General features: G+C 44.2%; 1 long non-coding RNA gene across 1 annotated transcript in view; it reads left to right on the top strand.

Moving 5' to 3' along the window:
* The window catches only part of LOC126039361 (uncharacterized), a 99,451-nt gene that overhangs the window by 6,437 nt on the left and 66,514 nt on the right, over positions 1 to 26,500 (top strand). The window contains exons 2-5 of the long non-coding RNA XR_007506302.1: positions 11,737 to 11,878; positions 12,496 to 12,727; positions 14,452 to 14,672; positions 16,938 to 17,175. This is a non-coding gene — a long non-coding RNA (uncharacterized LOC126039361). The remainder of the gene's footprint in view (positions 1 to 11,736; positions 11,879 to 12,495; positions 12,728 to 14,451; positions 14,673 to 16,937; positions 17,176 to 26,500) is intronic.

Here is a 26,500-nt window from a genome sequence, read left to right as displayed (position 1 = left end):
TATGTATATTTAATATTTAGAATATTTTTGTGTAAATTCTTGATAGTTGAAGTACTTAGCTTCAGCACCCAGAGAATTATTTCTGCCATAGCTGTAGTGCTTTTCTCTCAATTGCATCTAGTCAAATAAACACACGTTTTTGAGAAACAAAGTATATGAAAATTATTCTGCTCAAATTTCTCTACATAATCACAAAAGAAGATCAAAGAAAAGTTTTAAAATACATGAATTACGTGCTTAGAAAAGGTGTACTCAGTCTGAAAGCCTAATATTGCTGAACTGTAGAGCAGCCACTCTGATATGGATGAAAGGAAACATTAAGAATCTAAAAATGGGAGGAACAGGGAACAGTAGAAGTGGGTAAAGGGGAAAACAGCCTAAAAATGATGTGATTTCATTTAGAACATTATCTCTTCTTTTTAAATACCTCACTGAAGGAGACAAGTAATACCGTATCTTGACCAAACAGCTCTTCATTATGAAAAGTAAACACGCTTAAAACATTACGGGGAAGAAGCGATGCAGAGGGCCGTGGAGCTGAGGCAGGTCTCCTTCAGCATTGCGGTAAGCTGGCATCCGCAGAGACGTGGTAGATGGCTTCAGGAGGTCGTGGTTTTGGTTGTATACCGGTCTCGTCGATGGATTGTGTCCCCCGGCATCGCTGGTTTAATGTTGCCTACGTAGTAAGTGCCCATGGAAGCAGGCGTCTCAATCTCTGATTATATGCTGTTCTGAAGCAGGTGCTGCGCTTATATTATCAATCTTTACAGCAACTGGGAGTGGACTTGTGCTGTACTCCGGGTGAAGATAAACGCCAAATTGGCAAACTGCTTTTTAAAGAGGTATAACTTGGGTGTATTACATTTATTTAGAAGAGTGAAAGGATTCCTCCTATTTCAGTTTTCTTTGAAACTCAAATGTAAAATGCAGAGTGAGGACCACTTTTCTTAAATGAAAATACACAACTTCAGTACATTTAAAAAAAAAAAAAAAAAAAAAGGTCTAACATGTTACTGCTTTGACTGAACAATCAGAATAACTGTCCTCTGCTATACAAACCTTGTCCTCGTTATTAGGTTAGAATAGTGTGCATAAGGGAGTTGTGACATATAGCATGGTTTTGGTTACAGAGCTAGAGATGGACGGTTTTAGCAGTTGCCATCGCAAAAAAAAAATAATGCAGAAAAACAGAGGAAGGGAACATTAACACCAGCTAGACTTTTTTGTGTGTTTGTTTTAATAGACACCCATTTTCTTGTGTTGTCATTGGTAGATGTCTGTGGAGAAGATAATGATAAACTGCTGGCAGGTGGTCAAGCCACATATTGGAGCAAGGGCATCAGCCTTTCAAAACCATCTATAACCTGTTTTTAGATATGGGTTAGTTGAGTGGATTGGAATACGTGCTCTTTGATTGGAAGGAAATTGAACAGCTTGGAGACAGCATTTAGGCAAGGGCACGCTTGTTTCTCAAAACCTACTGTTGGCATGGACCTGGGGTTGGTCATCAGCCAAATAATGGCTGCAGCAGAGCAAATGGCACGTCTCCTCAACACTGGTTTATACACTTTTCCACTTTATCTGTTTATAATGCCTTTCTTTCGGACACAGCTGTTTCTCCTTCTTCTTTACATATTTTTCTGTCGTTCCAATAATTTTTTTTTATTTTTTTTTTTTAAGAATAGTTTGTGGTGAAAAATAAGATTGTGCTTCTCTCTCCACGCTTCGGGCATTGTAACTGCACTAGCTTTGGTGGTAGCTTCTGTTATTCAGTAGTGTGAGACGATAATTATCCCTTTCAAATGATTGTTAAAGACTAAGATAAAAAAAACCTTTATAAGAAAAAAAAAAAAAGGTTTGTTTTTAAGTAACTAAATATTTTTTATTCTATCTTTGCTATTTTAGAAACTATATGCTGTAACAGGAAAAGAAATACCACAAAAGGAGTTAAGTTTATAACCGTAGTATAGCCATGCTCACCTTACAGCATGCAAAATAGTGCTTTGAGTTTAGCAAAGATCAGTTGAGCTGTTCTGCCATCCTCTCTCCTTCCTCCTCCCCTTCCCCTCCCTCACAGCCCTTCCCCGTGCTCTGTCCTTTCAGAGTAGCAGCCTGGTGTGTACAAACATCTTCTGAAGTATGTGAAAAAGTACTGATTGATTGATTTCCAGGTAGTTGTAAGGTAGTTTTTTCTGAAGGGTGTAAAAATAAATAAATACATAAATGTCCCAAGTAGCTTAACCATATTTTAAATTATATTTTGAAAACTTAATCCACTCTTCAGGCATCTTCAGTTTTAATCAGGAATACTTTTTCTTGCCGCAGCACAACTACTATTAAATACCGCTACAGTAAGTTCCTTTCCAGAATTAAAACAGCGGTCTTATTGACACACTGCTTCAAGCATGGCATCTGGTGTCGTGAAGTATTTTCTGCTGAAAGAAAAGAGAATGTAGCTGGGGCATAGATCCAAAAAATGGAATTCAAGTGCTTACATTCAAAGTTTCAGTCCTGAAATCGCCCTGAAACCTGCTTTGCTTCTGGCTAAGCTTTAGGTGACCAGACCCCTCTGTGCGGGCACAGAGCCTGCTGCGAGGTCCCCGGCTCTCGGAGCCGCAGGCAGCTGCTGCGGGGAAAGCCTGGGGGGCCGAGGTGCGGGATGCCTGCCCCGCAGCACCGACAGCAGGAGGCGGCTGTCCTCCAGCTTGGTTTCTTGGAGAAACATGAGAGAGCATGATCTGGAGGATGCTCGTCGGGAATGGCTCGTGAACACCAGTGCCAGGGTCCCCCAGTAAAAGGAAGGGGCATCTGGTTCTGGGGGCAGTCTGGGTGCCATCGCCCTTTCCACGCAGCCCTTTGGGAGCGCTTGGCAAGAAACGGGAAGCCCATGATTCAAATCCCTTCTTTTCCCGAGAAGTTAGAAATTTTCTGCTTCACTTTTGAGAGTGCCCAAGCTCCCAGCAACTGGCTTTTGGGAGGAGGGCGCATGCCTTCCGTCCCTCCCCGCCTGCGCCCCGGCTCCCTGGGTACAAAAAGGAAGAGTAGTGCAAAGTGCTGCGGCGGTGATCACGGAGCACTGCTGAGGAGAGGTGCTGGGTACACACATGGCTCCGCAGGCTGGCACTCCCCTCGCTGTTGCAGGTGTGTATTTCGAGCACTTTGTCCCTATCCAGGTAGTGCCGTGTTCTCTGGTTGGTCCAAGATACAGAAACTTTAAAATTAAGCCCTTATACACTGCAAGTAACTCCAACAGGCTTCTTGTCGTCTGTGTGTGTGACAGCTTTGAGATGCTAGGCTTGCTGCTGCTTGATGGTTTTGTGAGCGGGTTTGCTATTTTTGGACTGCAAATCTTTCAGTAACTTCCAAGACCCTGGCACTAGATGGAGCTTTAATCTACTTGCACTTAGAAGTCTATTAAGTTTAACCACAAGTTAAAAATAGGGAAAAATAAATTAAGATATGTGTGCTGCCTGCTACACTTACAGTGCCCTTTTCCCCTTTTGTTAGCAGGGTGGTGTAAATTATAATTTAAATTTAATTTGAATGAAAATTAAAATATTGCAGCAGAATCTCCTTGATCTAGTAGGTGCTTTATAATCGCTCTTACTAACACCCTTTAATGTATTCTCAGGCTCATGGGAGAAGTTGCTGTAAGTTAGATATGCTGAAAATGTGCTGCATGTTTAAGCTAATAACTAAGCTGTGCTGAATAAAGGTAATGCCATTTTCTGAACAAAGTTCCTGTTTATATTTCAGGATGGGGTGGGGGTGACCATGCCTTCTGTTTGCTCTGCTCATCCAATAATGCATTTGCATTTTCACTTCAGGCTACCAAAGCCAACAATTCAGAATCATCTGTTAGCAGTCACTTCATTTTTTTTGCTCCATGTGTTACCCTTGAAAATATTGAACAAATAGAAACAAATGAAAAACAGCTTTGAAACCATAGCGTTTAATACTTTTCATTTAGCAAGCGCCATGTCTCACAGGCTGCACAGCACATATCAGAAATTTAAGACCAGCTCTGCCTTCCACAGAAATAACTGGAAGTAGATGGGTGCCTGGGCTCTTATCAGCAAGAGACTGGTTCAGTCAGAACCATTGTCCAGACCCTGAAGTAGCAAATATGTAATCAGTTCCTATTCACAGCCCCTCTGCTATATTATTAAATGGTTTAATATAGGAAACCAGGAGATGTATACATGGGAAAAAAATCACAAGGCATGCTGTGCTCAGAACACTGGAGGTGATAAAGAAGAAGATCGTGTATTGCATCTCACTCCCGTCACCTTCTTGAGGTCTAATCCTTCAGTGTCTTTCACCTTCTGTTGGCAGGACTGAGGGACTCCGTGCATACCACAGAAGGAAAAACCTTTGTAGAAAACTTCACAGAATGCTGTATTGCTAGTGTGAGCAAAATCTTATATTTCTGGAAGAGTCCTATACTACAAAGCTGTTAAGGAACGATATTATGTACGGAAGAGTACATGCAGTGTTGTAGACGATGGGGTTTGCATGTGGCAATCTGATTACAGTATTGGCCATACTGAGTGGGGAAACAGCACAAGCAGCTTTCAGAAAAAGACCCTGCTGAAGAAAGTAGTTTTAGAAGGGTGTTTCGTAGTTGGCCTGGCAAAATTTTAATTGCTACTTGGGACCAGATTAAGTGTATTCAGAGTCATAATTTCCATATGAATCAATGGAATTTTGGTGCTTCAGTATCTTTTAAGAATTTGTTCTTAGGAGGTAGTCACCAGTTGCATTCAGAGTGTAAAATTTCATTAGTGCTGGTAGTTTGCCACCCTTTGAAGACAGAAGTAAGTAGTAGGAATGAATACACTGATACTCAATTCCTCAAATGCATCTGGAGAGCAATGAAAAATTAGAATTCCTGGTGGCTTCACTGATACAGGGCATAAAAAGGTTAAATGTCATTATTTCTTTACAATTTAATTTTACAAAAGTAGATCATAAAGTTACTAAGGATCAAAGCGTGCTGGAGCATTCAATTGTATTTGGCAGCTCCTCTGCTGTTGTGCGTGCAGACACTGTTTCATTAAATGGGTAGGTGTAGCTGGTAAGCTGTCCTTTGGCACCACCATTGTTATATAGAAAGCATATCTACAGAAGCATGTGTCGTAAAATCTGCGCAGTGCATAAACCAACTTCTATTTCTTTTTTAGATGCTCTTTATTTCATTGTCCCATATACCAATTAATCTGGCTGGACAGCTTACCTTTTCCTTGCAAGTGGAAAAGAAGGTGCGTATGCTGTTTTCAAAGATGGGTATAAGATTTACCCACAAAGCTTCCTCTGACCTAAAGATTCGGAAAAGTTTCCCCTTCGTAAATGTGGAGGTTAGATTGTAGACTAGATTTAAATGTTCAGATAAATAACTGTAACCCCTGAAGTCTGGATAACATCTTGGCAAGTAAACTAAGCAGGTTCAAGGAGTGCAGAACAAAGGAATCTGTGGTGGCTAGGGACTGATTAGTTTATACAGGATATGACAGCAAGACCATATTTATATAGGTGTACGTTGTCCCTTGCTTTGCTGTTCTGCATTTAATTACTGCCCAAGGTGTGGTTTGTGCCCTTGCTTTAAGAAATTCATGGCAAGCATGCTCTTGTCTGCATGGCTGATTTTTTAGTGTCCCCTTTAAATGTGGACATACAAAACCGCAGAAAAAGTTCCAGTGTTGTTCATGCCAATGCCACAAGCAGAGTTAAAATCACCTCCTTGTTCCTTCTTAGGACGCTGCCCTTGCTTGAGCACAAACAGTTGCTGGGGAGCGATAGGTCAAACTGAGACTTAACGCAGACACATCCATTGTGCTTGGAAGAGCTAGGCTACACCATTTCTTCTTTATCCGTATTCATCCTTTTGTGCAAGAGACTAAATCTACAGTTATGGATATTTGAAATGTAAAAGTTGATTGGGGGAGAAATCCATCTTTTTCTTCTGCAGCATGCTGGGGAAATATTCCTATGTAATTAATGAAGTTCTCTTTAGGGTTTTTCACCTTTAAAGACTACTTTCTGCTATTGCACTACTGAATGTGCAATATCATAAATTCAAACTGGCCACAGAGGGAAATGAAAATAAATCACTTAACTACTCAGAATGATCCTTACTACTTGCAGGGATCAGGCTAATGAAATCAAGCAAGGAAGCAGCAATCATGCTCCTGTCTCTACTGATGTAAACCCAAAGTAATACTACAACCTTGAATGGAGTGAGTCTGGAGCAGTATGTGTTGTCATACTCTGGGAGGGAAGCCCTGCCTTCCTGATAATTATTATTAAAATCTGATTCTTGTAATGTTTTATTTACCTTCTGTAGCAGATGCTTTTTGGGTTGGATTCCTCAGAAGCTTAAGGACAACACGCTCTACGAATACTGCTTCAAAAAAATTGTATGGAGTTCTTTCCTTTCGTTGTGTTGGCAGTCTGGCAGGACGACCGCACTGTGAATGAAAAGTGGAAGGGCGAACAGAGACATGTTCCATACCACCCAGGGCCTGAATTGGATCGTGTCCTGTTCCTTATGATGATATCACTCCCAATCTCCGAATCATTCCTGGTTCAACAGAATTAGGTCCGTAGTAACTGTGGCAACCCAAACCATAGAAAGCAGCTTATGACCTAAAGCTGAGGTTGCTCCTCTTTGAGTATTAATAGGGTGGGTTTTTTTTCCTCCTAGCAAGCTATGTTAATTAGCCAAGAAAAGAAAGCAAAACAACTGTTCTTTGATTACAACAGTGCTTTGATGTTTCTATTTCACCCTGACCTAATCTCAGTAATAGGAAAAAAACAGAAGTTGGGAGCTAAAATGATGATGCTTATAACAAATTTTTTGTCATTAAAGCACTGAGTATTTTTTTGTTGCTTCACTACAAAATCTGACCTTGAATTTCAATCTTCTTACAGGCCTAAATTTTCAGAGACTTTGCTTTGACCAGTAAGTGTATGTGAATAGGACAGGTAGAGTACATGGGAGTCCTCAGCCAGGCATGCAATTGTTTGCAGTATGCAGTTAGACATGACCTGCAAAGAATGCACAAGAAATTATCTTCTCACCTTCTTTTTGATAGGTAAGGAAAGCTTTGTTTGTTTCTTTAAATAATTCTGTTACTTATCTCGGGAATGCCTGTGATGCTCAGTCTGTGACATTCAAGGAAAGCTTTTTGAAATCTCACACACAAACTTTACAGGTTTATTCTATCATTTACCATTGTGCTGGGTCTTAGTCACCCTGCAGCCTTCTGGTGAAGCAGAGCTTCAATTTCTATCATTAAAAAAACCCCACTTATTAATTTAAAAAAAGAAACATGTTCAACCATTTTGGTTCATCTTTATTTTTCTTCAATGAGCAAATGAGGGCACAAGCCAAAATCTTTTTTCTCTATCACAGCTGAATATTAATAGGTGAGCAGGAAGTAATTTTGTCACATCGCTTATCTCTGGAAGAGACAAAACCACTTCTTGAATAGAAGAGGCTTAGGCACAAAATAGACACTAGGCTGCTCTGCAGTGTTAAGACTGATGTGCTTCCCAGTATATTCAGAAGATCTTTTTCTGGGTCTCTGGAGACTGTAATTTCAGAAACGCAGACATTTGTGAGTTTAGGCAGCTGGTAAGCAGGAATGTTAGAGCTCTGGGTCCCTGAAGTGTCTGGACCCTTCTGAAGGCTGTTGTGAGGAAGAGGACGATTACCAGAGCAGGAATTGGGCTCAAAAGTGAGCCGAGTCCTCCACCCTCTGATTGCTGTTCTCTCTGTGGCAGGCGATGTGTCTCTGTGTCTCCCCAGGTCATATACCACTTGTGCTTGAGCTGGTTTCCAGAATAGCTGGCATGAGACAGTCTGCCAGAAATATGGAAAACCCTGTGTTGTGGATAACTCCCAACCTGACCTTTTGTACTGAGCCAGTTACCAACAGCTGGGAACGGTTGCCTCATCAAAGCTTTCTTTCCTTAGTAGAAGAATGCAGCTGCTTTTAACAGTTTACTGGCCAAACTAGGTGTGTTCGGCTAGCCTACTGAATGGCAGGATTGTAGCAGTCATCTCGTCAGGCCTCATGCAGTTGGGGGGGTCCCCTTTGGGTTTTCTTGGGCTGGGTTGTTTGGGGCACGGGAGTTGGTGAGCTCTGCCAGCCTCGCAAGGCTTTCCTGGTGCCTCTTGCTGCTACATGACATGGCTGCTTTTGCCTGCTCCCATGTGAATTTAATACCAGATTCAGGGCAGAGGCACAGGAGAGCAGCAGCTTTTATTCTTTAAAGGCCATTTGTAAAGATAAAGGTCTAGATACTGCATTTACTCAGGCAGGTTTTTTTTCTGGTGGTATCAAAACAAACCCATTTAAATAATTACAACATTTTCCCCATATTTCCTTTACATGCCATTTTTCACAAACCACATGGCAGTATTAACTGCCTGCTATTGCAATATATTCCAAATACATTGGAGCATCTGAGTCTTACATAGTAATGGTGATGCTGAGTAGCTGTTGTGTTTCTACCTGGAAGAGCTCCATGTTGCTGTGATTACCTTATCTTGACTGTAGGACATAGGCTTTTGGTTCTTGTTGCAAGTGAAAAATAGCAATTCATAGAGTAGAATTATTTCACTTTACTACCAAAGTGTTACTTCTCCCAATGGAACAGCAGGCTATGTTGGGCAAGCATATGTAAGACACTGCAGTCCCCACACCTAGCACTACACAGGCCCTTGTGGAGAAAATCATTTGTCCTTCAGTGCATTAATGAGGAATTCCTTTCCACTTTCAGCTCTGATAATAATGGCAACTGTAACACTTGCTCTAGCAACTGATCTAGCTAAGGGAGCAGTTGTTTTGTGTGTTTCTTGGAGGCTAATGCAGTGCTACTGCTAAATCTTTATAGCTCTGTCATGTTAATGCCAAAAAGGAGAGAGTATTTGATTTTCTTTAAAAAAAAAACACAAAAAACCAAGCAAACTGACCACAAACTTTGCTTTCTGTGGTCAGACCCTCACAAATGCCCTGGACTCAGTTCAGTTCTTTCTATTGAATAATTTCAGCATAAGGGCCTTGTAAAGTTTGCTCTAAAATGGATTTGGTCCAAACCTTTTGTTTGTTAGTAAAGAACAAGTTATAGACAGTAGATCTTTCTTGTTTAATATGTATAAGCTCCTATTACAAGCTCTATCCAAGGAACATTCAGTTAATTACTCAAGGCATCTTGTTATTTGGAGCCACTGCTTGTAGGGGAGGTGAAACTGCTTTTGAGAAAGCGCGAGGAGTTCTTTTTGACTGTTTTGTTCCCCGCTGTACGGCCCAGCTGAGCACTGTGTGTTCCTCTCTTGCCAAGGGGAGACCCTCGCTGTGCCTGATTCTCTTGGTGCTCCAGCACGGGGGAGGAATAACTGACATTAGGCGAACCGCACCCAGGAACGAAACAGAGCAGCATGAAAGGAGAGTTTGGATGGCTGCCGGGGCAAGGGGAGTTGAGCCGACTTCTCTGCCTTCCTGTCTGGCCAGTTCTTTCCATGCCAGAGTGGAGCTGGGCAGGGATGCAGAGGTGGTGCTGGCTGTCACGGGCCACTATATGCTTGTGTTTTCCAAAGCGGGTCACCGATGTTTTCAGATAAGTGCTGTAAGCCGGTGGTGATTCAGATCTGTTTTTCAGCATAGCTGCCAGCCGATGGGCAGCCTTTCTGCTTCCAGCAGAGCCTGGCCGCTCCTGAAAGGGCTGGCGCGTAGCTTTCCTGTCCTCCTCCTCCCAGCCCAGTGGAACAGCAGTCGTGTCGTGTGCCTTTAGGGAATGGCCCTCGGTGTCAGGGATCCCTGTGCCCTTCCTTAGGGTGCCCAAGAAGGGGTGTGCTGGGGAGGGCCGAGCCTGGTCGGCAGGCAGAGAGGACCGAACGCAGGGAAGTTGTGGGCAGGCTACGAGGGCTTCTCCCCTTCCCTTAGTCCTGTTCCTGCTCTCCTGCTACAGACTGGGACCTTCCGTGCGGCAAGAGCACTGGAAGAGCTCCTCAGCCTCCCCCGTCCCCTGGCACCGGGCCTGGGGAACAGGGCAGAGCGTTCCTCCTTGCCTACAGCCCATGGACGCCAGCCTCCTGCTGCCGTCGGGCCCGCTCCTGCCCCAGGCTGGCCCTGCCGGGGTGCTGGCATCCAAGCGCTACTGCAGCCCACAGACATGCAGGTGACCGGCCTGCGCGGCTCACATGCTCTGGGCACGCGAGGTGGGAACTGCTTTTCCTCATGTGCTGCCTTAGCATACAGAACGGAGGCTTAATGTTAATTCCCTGGAGAGCTGCCGTAGGAGCTGCCTGTTAGGGCCGTGGCAGAGCAATTAGACCCGGGTGATTAGCGAGGGAGCATTGCAGCTCTGCTCGGGCGCCGAGGGAGCGCGCGTTCTCTTGTGAAGTGAGCGGAGCTGGGCCTGGGTGTGAGTCTCAGCTCTGGGCGGAGGCGTGAGCAGAGGACTGGCTCTCAGGGTTGCTGGTTTCCATTTCTGGCCCAAGCAGAGCACGGGTTAGTAACCAGGGCAGGAGCCTGGAGTCCCCCTGCGGGGACACCGCGCGGCACTGCGGGAGCAGGACGGGACCCCACGTGTTGCCATGTCCTGTTGTGGATGGCTGCAGTCCTTTCCCTCCTCTCGGAGAGGCTCAGCCGTACTCCCGCCTGGTAAATGCCCAGGACAGAGCCACGGCATCTGCGGCGACGGTGAGGTGTCGCTGGCGGTTGTGCCGTCAGAGTACAGCAGCTCTTTCACATCAGAAAGAAGGGAACACCCAATCGCGGAGACGGTTGCCTCTCTGTAAATAGCAAACCGAGTGACCTAATTCAGCGCAGCAGCAGCGCTTCGGAGGCGTCCCTCAGCAGGCTCCATGGCAGGCCGAGCTGGAGCTGACTCATCACTTCCAGCGTGGCAGAGATTGGAGCTTTCAGGCCCTAAGGATTTCGCTGTTTCTTTATTAATTTTAAATTGATTAAAATGAATTTTTAAAATACCAGGAGAGACTTGCCTAAAGAAATGGTTATAAAAAAAGGACACAGTCGGTCTGTGGGAGTTAACCGTGTGCTTAACAATCTCTGGCTCATGCAGCTGTGAGCACCCATTGCAGCTTGGAGGGGTCTTATGTCAGCTGTTCTGTCCCAGTGGATTAGCAAGGACAGGATTAATCCGTCATTATTATAAAAAAGTGAGAATTAAAAAACGCCCTTGCTTATACCTAGTGCAAACCCACCAGCATCCTCATCCATGGAAGGATGGTGTTACAGGTTTCTGCTCTCAGCTACAAGCCTTTGTCCAGAAGTAAGATCTCCTAGGGAAGTACATCCCTGCGGGAGCATCCCGTTCTCTCCCAGAATCGCCCAGTGCCTGACGAATCTCCTCATATGGTCCAGAGACTCCCTGGGGTAGCCTGTGGGGTGTCTTGTACCAGAACAGGCTGTCGGGTCCTCTCCTTAGCCTTTGTGTAAGGGTGCCATAGTGAGTGTGGGCAGTAACAGATGGGTGGAGGATCCTTTTTCCCACTGTCAGAGGGCAGTTTCAAATGAGCTTTTCCCCTGGGCCATTTTTACCTGCTCTTCGTGCCTCCACTCTGCTGGGTGGAAGCCGCCTTACACTGTGAAGCAAGAGTATTGTTGTCCGTTATGATTTCCATCTGCTTCAGTGTAACGGCACAAGTCAAGGTCATGCAGATACTTACAGCTTTTCCCTTCCACCTCTCCCCTTTCTCACTGACAGGGAGGTGGGTACAGCCTACCATCCAGCCACCAGCCCAAGGATGCCTGTGGACCCACGTGAGCCAGCACCAATAAGGACCCTTTCATGCCATCGTGGACTCCAGAGATGTAGGAACCCCTGCGTTGGAGGCTACAGAAACAGGGTCAGAGCCCTCCCTGCACAGGGAATTCTCCCTGAAGGTTCATCCTGGGGACACCATCCCTCAGCATCCCACCTGCTGCTTTGGGCACTGACACTCGCCTCCACACTGCTGCACTGCAAGGAAGCGGTGCAGGGTCTGGCCCTACCTTGTCAGTAGGGATTTTTCTCCATTCCGATGAAGGTCAGGGCTAGCTCAGATAGCATAAACACTAGATTAATTGATAAAGCTTTTTGTCTTGTAAATAAATACCAACAAATTAAAAAAAAAAAAGGCAGGTGGAAAGCTCTGTGGTACTTCAGAGAAGACAGCTGAGAGGAGTGAAGGAGCAGAATACGGAATTCACCTGGAGATAATGAAGCAGCAGGTTTTGTCAGCCTCTTTTATGCTATCTAAAGAAAGAGACCTGCTATTTCAGTGAAACTAAAGAATAAAAATTAAAAAAAATCAGAAAACCTCTGCAAAAACAATTTGACACTTGCTATTGATTGAAGTAATGGAGCACGTAGAGTTCTAAGAAGTTGCATAAAAGCGTCTTTGGTCTGCTTTAAAAACGCCTCTAAAAGATACAGTGATATTACTCATATGCTGTTCACCTGTCTGTCTCTTCTCATCTCTAGGTCTCAAAAGCTGAATTGCTCTAAATCCACATGCCAAAGCAGAACCTGTTTTTCCTGACTCTGTGCCCTGCACTCAGCTATCAGTCTTGCCTGCAGTGCTGCAAAGCAGATATTGCTGTGGAAGAGCCTGGCTGATAAGACACACAGTTCCTACTCACCTCCTTGAGCATCAAGTGGTGTCAACTGGGATGACTGGAGAAGGCCATCACTTCCCCTTGTCCTCTAAGATCAGGTAGGATGGGTGCTTTCTTAGGTCTTGGTGTCCCACAGTCAGCAGCAGAGCTTTGTCCTGGATGGGTCACCACTTCTGTGACATGCTCCCTTTGGCTTTACTTCAGAGCCCTGTGAAAGATGATAAAGGACTGGTTTATTTTGTATCGCATGCGGATTGATGTTTTATCTAAGAGTGGCTTGTGTGTAGGTTTTAAAATGTGTTATTTTTTTGCGACCAAGGTGCTTTCCAAATTAATAAATTATACTAACGAATTCCTTCCTGTGCTTAAACAGACTCAGATTTAGTGTTTTATTCAACTTAGGAAATTATTAAGTAGGGTAAGAAGAGCACTGGGTTACAGAATGTTCTTGCTTCATTCATTTTGTCAATTGCAGTTTTAGTTTTAATTATTTATAACACACCATAACGTACTAGTTAATTTACAGTAGCATATTTCTGTACAGTAATGAAATTAGTGATATGAGACTTACTGCAGCACTTGCTGTTTACTCTTTGCTGAGTAATATACACATTAATTATGTGCATATTAGAATGGCTTTAAAATATATGGAGACTCAGCTGGAGGGTGAAGGTGTTTTAGACTTGCTTGTTCTTCATGTAGTTAAAAATAGTGTCATCTAAGACCTGATCCTAAAGAAGTGCATGAAATCAGTGTGACTATTCGTGGAAGGAAGGTTCTGGCAATGTGAAATTCTTTCAATCTCTGTAGGGCCAGGCCTTAGCCAGCAGACATTAAAGAGCACATTCCAGTGTTTTAAGGACAATATTCTTGCATAAGGTTATCTTATTCCTATTTCGTTCTAGTTAAAAGATCCCTAACAAGACTGCCTTCTCTGTCCCGTATGAGTTGCTGCAAAGTCTGTTTAAACTCTGCTGCTGTTAATGACAAGTATGGGTGTAAAGGTCAGAGGAGTGCCGGCCCTGTGGGTCTGAAACATGACTTTGGCAAAACAAAATGCTGTCAGATTCACAAGGCAAACAGACTTGAAATAGAGAAAATATTTTTTCACATTTTTTAAGTTTTATCACTCAGCTGTGCTATTTGTAGTAGTAGTAGACACAACAGTTGCAGAAAGAAATGTGACAGATCTATTCAGCTGGCAATACTGTTTCTCTGTACTGATGCCACATCTTGCCAACAATTCCTATCCTGTGGTGAAAGTTGTGTGTAGTTACCTAACAAGACAACTGGCTGTCTTCATTAGGTATTTCCATTTTTTCAAGCTGGAGATAAGACATGCCCAGCTATGCCAGGAATTAAAACAACCCAACACGTCCATTCTTGTTTGGTCAAAATGCTGCTCCGTATTTTCAGCAGAAAACAATTATATTCTCTGTATTGTCACAGGTTCTGCTATTTAGTGGTAATAGCTCTCAAGCATCAAAAAAACCCACAAAAAAACCCCAACCAAGGATATTCTTCCTAGCAAGTGCCTTACCTTACTCCCTATTTTGCTTCTTTTAGCTCCAGGCTAAGGATACTGCTTCTGAAAGAAGAGTGATTCACCCCCTCCAGCTATACCAGCAGCCGGCCTCCTAGGGTTTGGTTTTCTTATATCTTATAAACACGCATAATCCATGCTTTCTTGCAGTCCCCGCACGGCCTTGTGAAAGCAAGGACTGGCTGAATGAGCAGAACCCAAAGGGCTTTGGCCCTCAAAATTCACTGTGTGCGAGTAGGTCACATGAAGTAATTGAGCTGCATTTTCTTTCTCCCTGAGACTTTTCTGGAGGAACTGCCATTGCCTTGCTGGGGGGCTGAAGCGGTGAGGTGCAGACCCCTGCGCTCTTCGCAGCAGAGGCGGTGGAAGGGCTGGGCGCAGGAGATGGGAGGGTCAGAAGCTCCTGGGTGACCCACCAGTCCTTCTGTGGCGTCACATAGCTCTGACTGGGCTCTGCGTGACCGAGGGGAGAGTCGCACCGCCATGCTACTGCAGAGGAGGTGGGTACGGGGACTGCCAAGAATACAGTCTCCTTTAGCCTTCTGGAGGACGAGGGGTCAGGGTGTAAAGCTTTGCCACAAAATCACACCTGGGATTTACACAAGCATCCCTTTGGGGGAGGCCACGCCACGCACCCTGCAGGTCGTTCCTGACTTGTAGCCTCCCACTTCAACAGGTCAATACAACAGATAAAAAAGGTTTTCTGGAAAGCGTGTGACCAAGTCAATCCTGCGGGGTGGAGGGTGGCTTTCTGAATAAATGCCACAGGGGAGAGTGCTCCCTGGAGATGGACAAGGGTGATGGGACGCTCAGAGAGTAATGCAAAGAAGCTGACTTCATCTCATTGTGAATGGGACCAGGGGATGGCCTGTGTTTTAGATAAACAGCTATCAACAGCTGAGCAGATCACCTGGGGGTATAAATGTCTCCCTGAGCTAGCCAGACCAGGGTGGGCTCAGCCCAGCCTAAGGTAAAAATCTAAACTACTAGCAGAGGAATTTCAAAGAGAGCAACAGGCTTGAGCTGGCGTCAACCCACATATCTGTTCCTGGTGACCAGGGACGCCCAGTGCTGTGGCGGTGAGTGTATTATGGACATTGGTAATGGGAATCACACTGGCGTGGGAACTGAACTGTGTATTGCAATTGCTAACTCACGTTTGTATTGCGTTTTCAGTATGTTTTATATCACTCCACTAAATCAGAAATTCTGGGTGCAGATGGCAGCAGGAGTGCCCGGGTGCTGGCAGGGCTGGTGGCTCTAGGCCATCTCACACCTCATGGTGCCAGAACTTGTTACAGCTCTGCACACTCCATTACTGTCGGGTCTCTAATTTCCCTCCCAAGCCATGGGGAGAGCACCCCTTTCAAACACTGGGGTGTTACAGTGGTGGTATCCCATGTACGTTTTTTAAACATCACAGTACTTTACTGCACAAACGTATGCATTTCAGTAAAGCAAAGTATTGCTCAGCGCAAGGACTAATGACGGAGTTTGATCCCCAGCAGATGATGGATAGAAACCAATACATAAAATGTTCCCTTATCAAACACAAAAAGCACTTTCCTGCAGAAAAATGGGCACACAGTAGCCAGCCAAGGAATGGAGAATTTCCTCCTTTCTGAAAACTCCTTTTGTCTCTCAATCTATCAAATTCTAGCCCATTATTTTTCCTGTGGGCAATGCTTTCAGCCAAGCATTTTACGAGAAGATCTGCCCCCTTCTCATGTTACACAAGGCTCAGACATTTTAAGTGATACTGAACTGCACATCAGTAGTGGCATCAAACCCACATGTCCCCTTCTACACACACCCCAGGCCATGGTATATGGCATAACACCTGGTTTCACATACTACATCCCCTTATCTCTGAGAGCCTAGTGCCTATTATGGGCATGACCATTCCCCAAGAAAACTTTAGAAAGACAATATGCATTTGCTTTGGTCTCCACAGAATTAATGTCCAGGGTAAAATTTTGCCCATGGTATTTTATGACACCAACTTGTAAATAATTTTGCTTCTAGCATAAAGGTTTGGGGAAATAAAAAATTCCAGTGCCCCAGACGGAGCAAAGCTAGATCCCCCCGTTGTCATAATGTGCCACACAGTGTGAGAAGTGATGGTGATGAACTGCCCTCATTGTTGAAGCAGAGCATATTCAGACTGGAAGACAGTTCACAAGTGGCTGGTGCAAATTATTTTTGTAGTGATACCTTTATTTCATGCACATCAGTCCAGATGAACAAGACTCTGTGTTGTTCAGTCACTAACAGATTCTTTGTGATTTAGTCTTGCTGATTTTTTTTAAATTGTTAGCATTAAAATGCTGATAGCCTCATCCTCGCTTATGCACCACAACCATTCAGTACTGGGTTAGTAAAAATGACCTGTGCCTAAAAAGCTGGTCACCCAGGCTGTGCCTGTCATCCTGACCTCCAGAGTACAGCTCAGTGACCCCCTGGGCTTGTACTAGAGACATAGGGAGGCAGCCAGCACTGACCATATGGATGGAATAGTAATTTATGGCAGTATTGTCTTCTGTGTCCTCCTATTAAGGAGAAAACAACAACAGTTATTTGTGCAAACCATTCAACATGAACTTAGGCAGGACTTGGTTAATCCACATTGGGAGAGGCAGAATCGTTAGGTGGCAGTTGGTTTCTCACATTTCTTTAAAGAATGTGTGCGTGTATATATTGCAGAAAGGCAGAAAATAGTTGAAATAATTAGTCTTTTCTTTTTTTGCTTCTAATTTCCTCATTAGGGATTTGTTAGATGGAAGCCTAGGCAATGAAGAAAGTAAGGAAATCTCACCAGGAGCACCACCCACGTGCAGGTACCAAACGCCTGCATGCACCTGAATTCAATTGATGCAAAGAAGCTGAATTTAAAATGCACTACAGAACAAAACAGGGCCAGCTGGAGGATTTCCTGTCAGAGAAAGGAGAACCCTGGGGAAGCAGCAGGCAGAAACACTGAGCTGTGACACATTCCTCCTGGCTGTGAGTATTGTATCTGGAAGGAGGGGAATAGGAATGGGAATATCTCGGTTTGGTCATTTGGCCTAGTGAACTCTTCCAGTTAACAGTTTTTTCATCTAGCATTCAAAATGTTGGAGGCATTTATATTTTTATATATATTTAAAAATGTATATGTACATGGGGCACTGTTGAGTAAGTGTTCATTACAAAAGGCTCTAGAAACACTATGCTTCTGTCTCTGAGCACAAAGAGAAGCAATAGAAGATACAAAAAAAACTTGTCAGGGTTACTGTGAGCTAAATGACTTACAGCTGTGTAAGTTGTGTCAGTATTTGATTTGAGAAAAGCTTTTGTTGGTGAGTGGTGGTGCCACACATTTCAGGTTGTTGCTGGAGTGCTGCAGGGAGTGGGGAGGTAAGCGGTTGCCTGTCTGCAGCATCTCCTTGCTGCACTGGGGGAGCAGGTGCTGGGGGGAAGAGGTGGGCTTGGGGAAACTACCATGAGGACCCTGGTAAATGGGAGGCTGGAGGAGCCAAAGGTGGCTGTAGAGGCTTTTGGCAGGAACCCTTTCTGCTGGGACGCTGCTGCCAACAAGCACGTGTGTGGCATGGTGCAACCACTGTCTGTTTTTGTCCTGTCCTCGCCTCATCCTCCCATGCCAGCAGCTTGAGGCTGGGGGTGCCTGTCTGCAGCGTTGCAGGGAGCGGGACCCACAGCACTGTCCCTGCCCCATACGGTTCCCATGCTCTGTCACCTCTAGCTTTCCTGCACTGGCGATGATGGCAGGTGGCACTCGCAGCTCCTTAAAACACCTTGTAGGTTTGCCTATTTCGCAGACTTTTGAAGTTGCTAGCTATCCAGTGTTTCCTTTACCAGGCATTAACAAAAAAGCTACTTTAGCTCAAGTGAAAATGCCTTTAATTCAGTACTTATCTTGCAGTCTCGATCTTGTCATACCTCTAATTTTAACGTAGGCTGAGTCATTTTCATCCTACTGCTTTAAAATCAGGCTATGGAGCATGGTCGTGTTCTGGTATGTTTGGGAAGTAGAACAATTTTTCTCTCTCTTAGTCAGATCTGTACTGCCAAGCTTCTATCACTCAGTGCTCTTAGATATAAAAATAACATCTAGCTGGGGATGATTTGCAGAGTTAGTTTTATTACTGTAAGCAAAATTGAAATGTGAAGGATGCCAGTTTACATTATGCAGATTGATTTATAAAAATAAATTAAATTAAAGTATTAGTCCCAGTGAAATATTTAACCTTGTTTTGACATAATTCCTTGGGGAAGAAGTTGCATTGTGTATGAAGTACAGTAGTTAAGCAGTACAGTAGTTAAGCTGTTTTGTTTATCTGTGGCCTACCAGTTCCTCTCTTGCCTGCCTGTCAGACCCTCTGAGGTTGCAGTTGTTAATGTTTTTATGCCTGAAGTACTATATTGTTCCCTCTTCTTGTTGTTGAAAACACCCAATTTGATTTTTGCAAATCCAAAGACTTCAATCTGAGACAGACTTTTGGCATGGAAAATACAGGTAGAACAGTTGTAGTCTGGCAATGCTATGAACTCCTGGAAGCAGTTGTGATGTGAAGCCTTGACAGTAGGTAGAATTATCCCAAATGCTGTGTCTGCAAGTATGTATCCTGGTACGTACAGGGAGAGATAACAGAAAATACAAGGCGAATGCCACAGTACACGTGTGATTGTAATACAGCTAAAATATTGTACTCCTGGGTCCACAGTTTAGGAAGAACATGGCAAAACTAGAAAAATACCGAAAATGGGACAAATCCAAGATTGAACAAGCTTGATCTGTTTATATACAAAATCTGGTTGTGAATCTGGGCTGATCTAATTTTGCATTCACAGGTTGGTTTCTTCACATGAATTTGAATTGTAAAGCAGTGACTGATTTTTATTTTTTAACTTATTTTTGCTTTGAGTTCATTTGAACCTGCATCTCAGCAACAACTTGGGTCTTCAGACAATGTGGGTTGTAACAGAAGTGAATATGTACACATTACACCAACCTATGTAGTGTTGTTTAACCTCTCGGTATGTAGAAAGCCTCAGTGCTGCTATTCTGCCTCAGAAGGGGTGCTGTCCTGCTTCACTGTTGGTGCTGCGCTGGCAGAGGGAGGTGGATAGAAGCAGTGAGGTGAGCCTTGGGGCTCAGCTGTGTGATTGTAGTGTTCCTCCCAGGCTGGCACAAGTTTCACCTGCTAATGTTAAAGTGTGGATTTTGGCCCATAACATGAAATGAAGCCTGGTGAGGACTTGCTTTATTTCTACCATGAAACAGGTATTAAAGATCTCTGCTTGCTCTCAAGTATGAGTCAGTTTGCACAACCAAGAAACATCCTGATTCACCAGGCTGCTCTTGGTGAGACTTGAGGATAGTTCTTGCTTACAGACAGGATAGCAATTGTTAGCTGCATTATTGGAAACAACATATCTTTTAAACAGAAAAGGGTAGCTTGTTTTTAGTTGGCTTCATCTGTTTATTTTCTACCTCTGAGTGGTTTCAGACCCAATTTACTGGTCTGCTGGGTGAAAGTAAAGGATCTTACAATGGCAAAGAAATCCAATACATTATTTACATTATTCATGGGGGGGGAGGGGGGGAGGGGGATGTTTGCTTTGTATGTGAGTCGCTCTCTGCTTAAAAAGTTGATTTGGTTGAAAAAATGCTAACAATATTATGTATAATTCTGTGGTTTCCACATTTATGATGGCATGTAAGCAACAACAAAACAAGATGACAGTAGCAGACTTTTTATTGCCTTATAGGAAGGATTAAAGTTTGTAGTGTAAAGAGAAGTCATATTATGCCTGTTTGAGGCTTCTTACTCTTCATTGCCCAAGACCTTAGTATAAATGGAAAGCAAGCACATGTTAGGTATGAGCTTTGGCTCCACTTTGCTGCTAGGTGGAGCAGACTTTATTGTGCTGCTGTGTTGCCGCAGGGCTTTCCAAAAACACCTTGCTCCTGAGATGCTCCTGTTGCCCTGCGCCAACCCAGCGGGAGTCATGGTCCCACTGGCAGGACCTGTGAGGTCCCTGCGTGTATGCTCTTTGCCCATTTCAAGCACAGTTCAAGGAAGTAAATTAGACTCCTGCTGACTTTGTCAGCTGGCTGCCCTGATGTTCAGCCTGCCAGTGAGACTGACGGTGGTGATCTTTGGTGGTTATCTGTGTTTCCGGAGGCTGTGGGATCTCCCTCAAAGACTAGGCCTGTTGGAATGGATGCTGGACAAATGCAAAGCAGGAGGCAGAAGAAAAATGCAAGCAGGTATGGGAGAAGATGTTTGGGCATTGTCCATTTGCTTGCTGACTGAGAACTAGGCCGGGATGATCGGTCTCCTCTTGCAATAGCTATATCATCTGGCCATGCCTTTCAGTCATTTACAAGCAGGTGTCAGCCACTGAAACAGGCTGTGTCTCATTGCCAGTTCCCTAAAAGCTGCTACCTGCAAAAGCTGGTTTTCTATTTGTAGCCATGGGTATATCTGCTGTTTTTCAAAAAACCTTGCCCAAATGGATCTCCAACCAGCTAGCCAGACACAAGCTTGCATATTAATTTAAGCTCCTTCCCCAGTGATTGCTGCCCTATTGCATCCCATACTGTCCATGGAGCATTCCAGCTTTCATGCAAAACAGAGGTGATGGAGCATATAGCAATGTTAATGTCGCTTGTCAGGTGCCTTCTAAAGGACAAGGTGAGGCTGAGTGTTTGTAATACATTCAACACGATGTTAATCTGAATTTCTCTATGGCTTCAGTACAACAGTAGAAGTGGTGTTATCAGAAACACCACTTCCAATATTGAAGATAAATTTGTTAAGACAGGCGTAGACTAAAAAGGAACGCTTAAAAAACATTAAAAAGCACACAAAGGTGTGTCCTGTGAATAGTGTGTGTCAGGGAAGGGCTTCAAGTAGGTGGTCCCTTTGCACCACCTACTTAGCTAGCTTTGGCTTCTAGATAATTAAACTGACTATTTTTTGCTAGTGTACTTCAGAGTTTGAGAGCTCTAAGCTTTTGAAAGCAAATTCACCACTTGCAATTTAACTGAAAAATGCAGGCATTAGTTGGAATGAAGTTAGTATTTGGCTAGGTAACAATTTTGTTCTCAGGCTGCATTTGGGGCGTTTTTAGGGTATTTGATTTCTTCTTAGATGTGGAGTATGCACATTTATACTAGCAAGTTAAATTCATCAGAGTCTTGAGATCAGATTTCTTTTCTTACCTGTCTCTTCCATTGACCTTTCTTTAAGACTGCAAAACCTCCTACAGAATAAAGATATTTTTTTTTTTTTTTTTTTTTTTCCCAGGGGATGGCAAAAGAAATGTTGTGATGTTTTTTGCTGCTAAGGACCAGTGCATGCTGAAAGACTCAAACCAGCTAGTTTGCTGGCAGGAACGCGGTCATGGTGGCTTTCTCCTCCCCAGTTACACAATTTAATGGATATTTTTATTTTCTGTCATTTTAAGGAGCATTGTCATTTTGGCTTGTGGCCTGCTGATGATAAGACAGAATGACTACACCTTCTGGCTCCCGCAGCTCTCCATCTGTCTGTGTACCTCTTCCTTCTTTGAGAACCAGGGTCCACAGATCTTTCTTCTTGCCCACTACCAGCTTCTTGCTGTGGTGGCTCCACCTGAGCAAGGACTCCCTGAAGATGTCTAGGCTAAATAGCCACCCATTCTCTGCTCTATCATCCAAATGGTAGAGGCAACTTTACTGAAGCCACTGTCTGCTCCTGGCTGAACTGAGCTTTCCTGTGTGTCAGCATGGACTGACAGCTCTGTGGAGCAGCAGGGCTCTGAACGTGTTCATGGTCAGCACTTTCCTGAGCTCTCTATGTGCCAGGAGGAGAGCAGAGAGTGACTAGACACTGCTGGTGGTCTCATCTACAAAGGAATCCTCAGCTGATTACTTAGGGAAGCTTTGTAGTCTTTTCTCATCCTGAGGCAACGGGAAGGATTGAAGCAGGGACTGAAATCTGAGGAGAAGTAGAGGAGCTCTAGTTCAGCAGAGAATGGGGCCCGAACTCTTGCTTCAAAAAAGAAATTGCTTGCACCTAAGGTTTTCGAGAATGTTGCTTTCACTTCTTTTACTGTATGAAACTGAGGCCAGGAAACAAATCTTTGGGGTCAGAACGTTTCTGCTTGGTCTCTCAAATGAAATGAGAAAGTGATTGTACCTAACAGTAATGCATTTCTGTTACACTATGGAAATTATGAAAGTAAGCCTTTGTGCTCTTAATCACCAGGTGTGCGAGAGCCTGCAGTAATGGTATCAACAGTGGTGACATGTCAGAGATGTCAGTGAACTGGCTGTTGGTACATGTTACTAGATGTTTATCCTGTGTTTGCCACTGCAGCCTTTAAGCATGACAGTGTTTTACTTACAAGATTGGGGAAATATTTCTATGCTCTTTCTGTGATTCCTGTTATGGTTGCAGCAGAGACTTGTTTCACTGTTAGTGCTATCTAGGGCTGGGCTTAAATCACAGGTGGCAGTGGTCTGAGCTTGACAGAGGAGGCAGAGCTTACCATTTACTTAGGTGGCATATCTGGCAGCATGCACTAGGGCTTCACCGTGACTCTCTTTTTCCTTAACCGTATACATGTTATGCCACAACCTGCTTATGCCGGGTAGGATCTCTCCAGCTGACTGGAGAGAAGGCGGCAAGCTAGTGAGCAACATCTGTGCTCGTCCTCCAGCCCCTACCTGTGATCCAAGTCTGGTGACTATTGGCCGAGTATCGCTCAAATGCGGAAGGAGTATTGTTGCAGCCAGCCTTCCCACAGGCTGATTTGCAGAAACACGTGGCAAATGGGAGGGTTTGTCGCTTCTGTTCAGTGATCTGCACAGTTTTGTGGAACCGGACAGGAAGGTACTATCTTAAGTGCTGAAGAGCGAGAAGCTAGTAGGTATGATTTGGATGACCACAGCTTGCCTCAGGTTATAATAATCCACACATAATTGAACAGCATATAGCAAAGTGATGCTTCTGTAGATTCTAGTTTTAACTAAATGAACTGAAAATGAATTTTTGAAAACTCCCAAGAATTTTTTTAGGAATTCATAGACTGGATTAAGTTGTGTCTTCATTGACTGTAGAGTATAAATTGGGAAAATGTGAGTTTCCAGCTTTCAGAAGGTTCTGAATTTCACTTTTTTTAAAAATCAGCTTTTCTAGCTCTGAAATAATGAAATCTACCAATGCAACTGGAATAGTATTTCTAAACAGATACATTGTTCTTCCGAGCCTTTACAAAGCCATTTCAGAGCTTTTCACATGCTACAGATACAAAAAAGTTAGAGCACAGCAGTCTGGGGTTGTGGGGGAGCAGAAGACTGGAGGGGGCCGGGGGTAGATGTCTTTTTTTAAATGACTGAAATATGATAGGAAGTCAACTTCCCTCTGAAGCAAGATTAGTAATACCCAGGCCATCCTGATGGCTGTTCACCCATTTTCCTCTTTAAATCTGCTGCTGATGGCATTCCATGGTCTGTTCCAGCACTTGGATACTCCTACCTGTAGAAGCTCAGCCTACATCTTCTTTCCCCCAAACTAGCCTGTTACTACTTAATCTGTACTAGGAAGAAGCAGCAGGGATTGCTGTCTTCAAAAGGATCTGTTATGCCCACCCTCAGCTTTCTCTTTCTAGACTAAACAAATCGCATTCTTCCTGTTTCTCACAGAATTGAAGGACAGCTGAGGTTGTAAGGGACCTCTGGAGATCATCTAGTCCAACTCTTCTCTTCAAAGCAGAGGCAACAAGAGCAGGTTGTGCAGAGTGCTGTCAGATGTGTTGAATATCTCCTGAGCATGGAGACTGTGTAGCCTCCCTGGCAACCTACCCTAGTGTTTGACCAGCCTTACAGGAAAAAAATTTTCTGTTGTGCCTGAACAGATCTTCCTGTATTTCAGTTTGTGCCTGTCACCTGTTGTTCTGTCACTGGACACCACTGAGAAGAGTCTGGCTCTGTCCTCTTTACTCCCCCCATCAGTGCTTACACACTGATAAAATCCCCCCCCAAGTCTTCTCTTCTCAAGCCTGCATGCTTCCAGCTCTCTCAGCCTCTCCCTGTATGTCATGTGCTTCTATCCCTTCATCATCCTCATGGTCCTTCATTGGACTCTCTGGTATGTCCATGTCTCTCTGGTATTAAGTGATGTTTAATATCACCAAATCTGGAGATCACACCAGTCCCAACTGCTACTCTGTTCCCCAGCAAGAGCATGTACACAAATACAGTTCCTTCTCGGTGTTTTGCGTTGTGTTTTTCTTTTAGTGGAATGCTCTGTAAGTCACTTCAATCTCTGTATTAACTCTTATGTAAGTCTTTTCCTGGCTGGTGACTGTGAAATGAGATGTCATGAACTGCAGCTGAAGAATGAAAAATAGGATTTCTTTTCTCCCTGGTACCAGCAGTTTGGTCACTTCAATCTCCCTTCATGAATATGGACTTTAAAAAGTAGAATTACAGATTTCAGAGGTAGAAGATTAAAAGATTTAGGAAATCCTAGGAAAAAATTCCTGCTTCTGGCTGTGGTGGAGAGGTTGGAATACATTTGAGCCGTCTGTGGGTAGAGAACTCCTGTCTCACAAACAGCTGAGGTCACTATGGGTTTGGAAAAACCGCAGTGTGTGCTTGTCAAGGAGGCTTCTCTAAATGGGATAAGTAGCAAAACTAAGATGGGGTTTGCGTGTGGTGGCCAGAATTAGGTAGTGTAAATCAGAAGGGTTTGAGTTCTTGTTTCAATCTCTCCCTTTCTCATTGATCTTGACAAGGCTTTAGCAAGCATAGCTCTATTCTGGGAAGTCATTTTGTTACGAGGGCCTGGTGGAGTCCCAGATGTATTACCTTTTGATGACTTGATGACTGCCATGTCTGTGTTAGCACAGTGGTGGGGCAGGCAACTGGAGAAGAGCGCAGGAAGACAGGAGCTAGTTCAGCTGTGTGGAGGCCATGTTGCATTGTGAGGCATGGATATGGGGACAGCAGAAAGGTTTAGCAGGGTTAGGGGGATGGAGTTTACTTATGGTGTGTTTTTTGGTTTGTTTTGGGGTGCTCTTTTTTTCTAATCTCTTTCTGCCAGCTCTGCAAGCACAGCCAGGATCCTCAGACTATCTCCACAGTGAGAACTTCAGGTGCAGGATGCCAGAAGATGAACATGGAGTTCACAAGCTATCCTAAGTTTTCATGTGGACAGTGTCTGACAGTGGGGTAAGCTGCCTTGCACCCAGTGCACGCTGAGGATATCTGTGCGAGGAATTTCTCTGCTGTAGGTTCATGCTGTAGCTGACTGCACGCTGACTTCTTCAGGCAGGCTGGCTCCAAGACCCACACTGATGTGTCCCTGACCTCTGCCAGGAATGGGGATGCCATCAGGTGCACCAATCCAGTGCCACAAGTGGTTTTCTTTACATTAGGTTTTGTATAATCTGTGCAGCTCTGGGACTTTATAAATGGGTTTTTTGGCAATGAAGAAATACTGTGGTGATGGGACTGCTGTAACTCATGATTGCTGCTCCACTGAAACGATGCTTTGATCAGGCATGCTGTTTTCTGTTTGCTCTACTGATACAGGTCGGGGGGGAAAAAACAGTGTAGGAAGCACACAAAGCCCTCTGGAGAAGCAGCAGAGGACTGAGCTGGGTGTAGGTACAGTAATTGCCCTGAGTTTATCTGAATTAAGCACGTAATTGATTTGTCAGAGAGGATGTCCAATAAAAGGGTGTTTGGTGACTAAGCAAGGGGTGAGGTGAGAAGACCTGTGACTGTTACAGAACAAAGAGTGGGAGAAAGCCAATGGCTTGTGCTCTTGCGTTCCCATGGGTTTAACATGGTAAAGGCAGAGCGAAACAAGTGATTATTAGCATTCAAAAGCAGCTGATCTGCTGGTCACTTAGGAAGTGCCATTTTGCGTCCTTGCCTTCAGGAGGGGCTCATTTTCCTGTCTTAAAAATGGGAGTGACAGTCCCTGTCCAGAAGCCTCACTTGTACCCTGTATTAGCAGTCACCGAGCTGCTGTCACTGTCTGAAGTGATTTGTCACAATTCCTTTCTTGGGAATCACAGTATTTCTGTTCGGCAAAGGTACAGCTAACCTAGAAGTAAAGGAGTGAAAACAATAAGTGTGAGATTGTGTGGTATGCTGAAAGAGGAGATGCTTGTCCCAGTAAACCATGAGGTGGCATGTTGAGGTGGAGCTGTGAATTCAGTCTGTAGGATGCAATCTAGGATCTGTCTGAGCTTTGAAATCATATGTGGTAATCAGACAGTGGTCGTGTTTTCTGCTGCCAGTATTTTGGAAAAGGGCTTTGGC

The sequence above is a fragment of the Accipiter gentilis genome, chromosome 6, assembly GCF_929443795.1.
Source record: "Accipiter gentilis chromosome 6, bAccGen1.1, whole genome shotgun sequence".
NCBI classification, from domain to species: Eukaryota; Metazoa; Chordata; class Aves; order Accipitriformes; family Accipitridae; genus Astur; species Astur gentilis.
The sequence above is the reverse complement of the archived record's forward strand: the minus strand, read 5'-3'. Positions and strand labels throughout refer to the sequence as shown.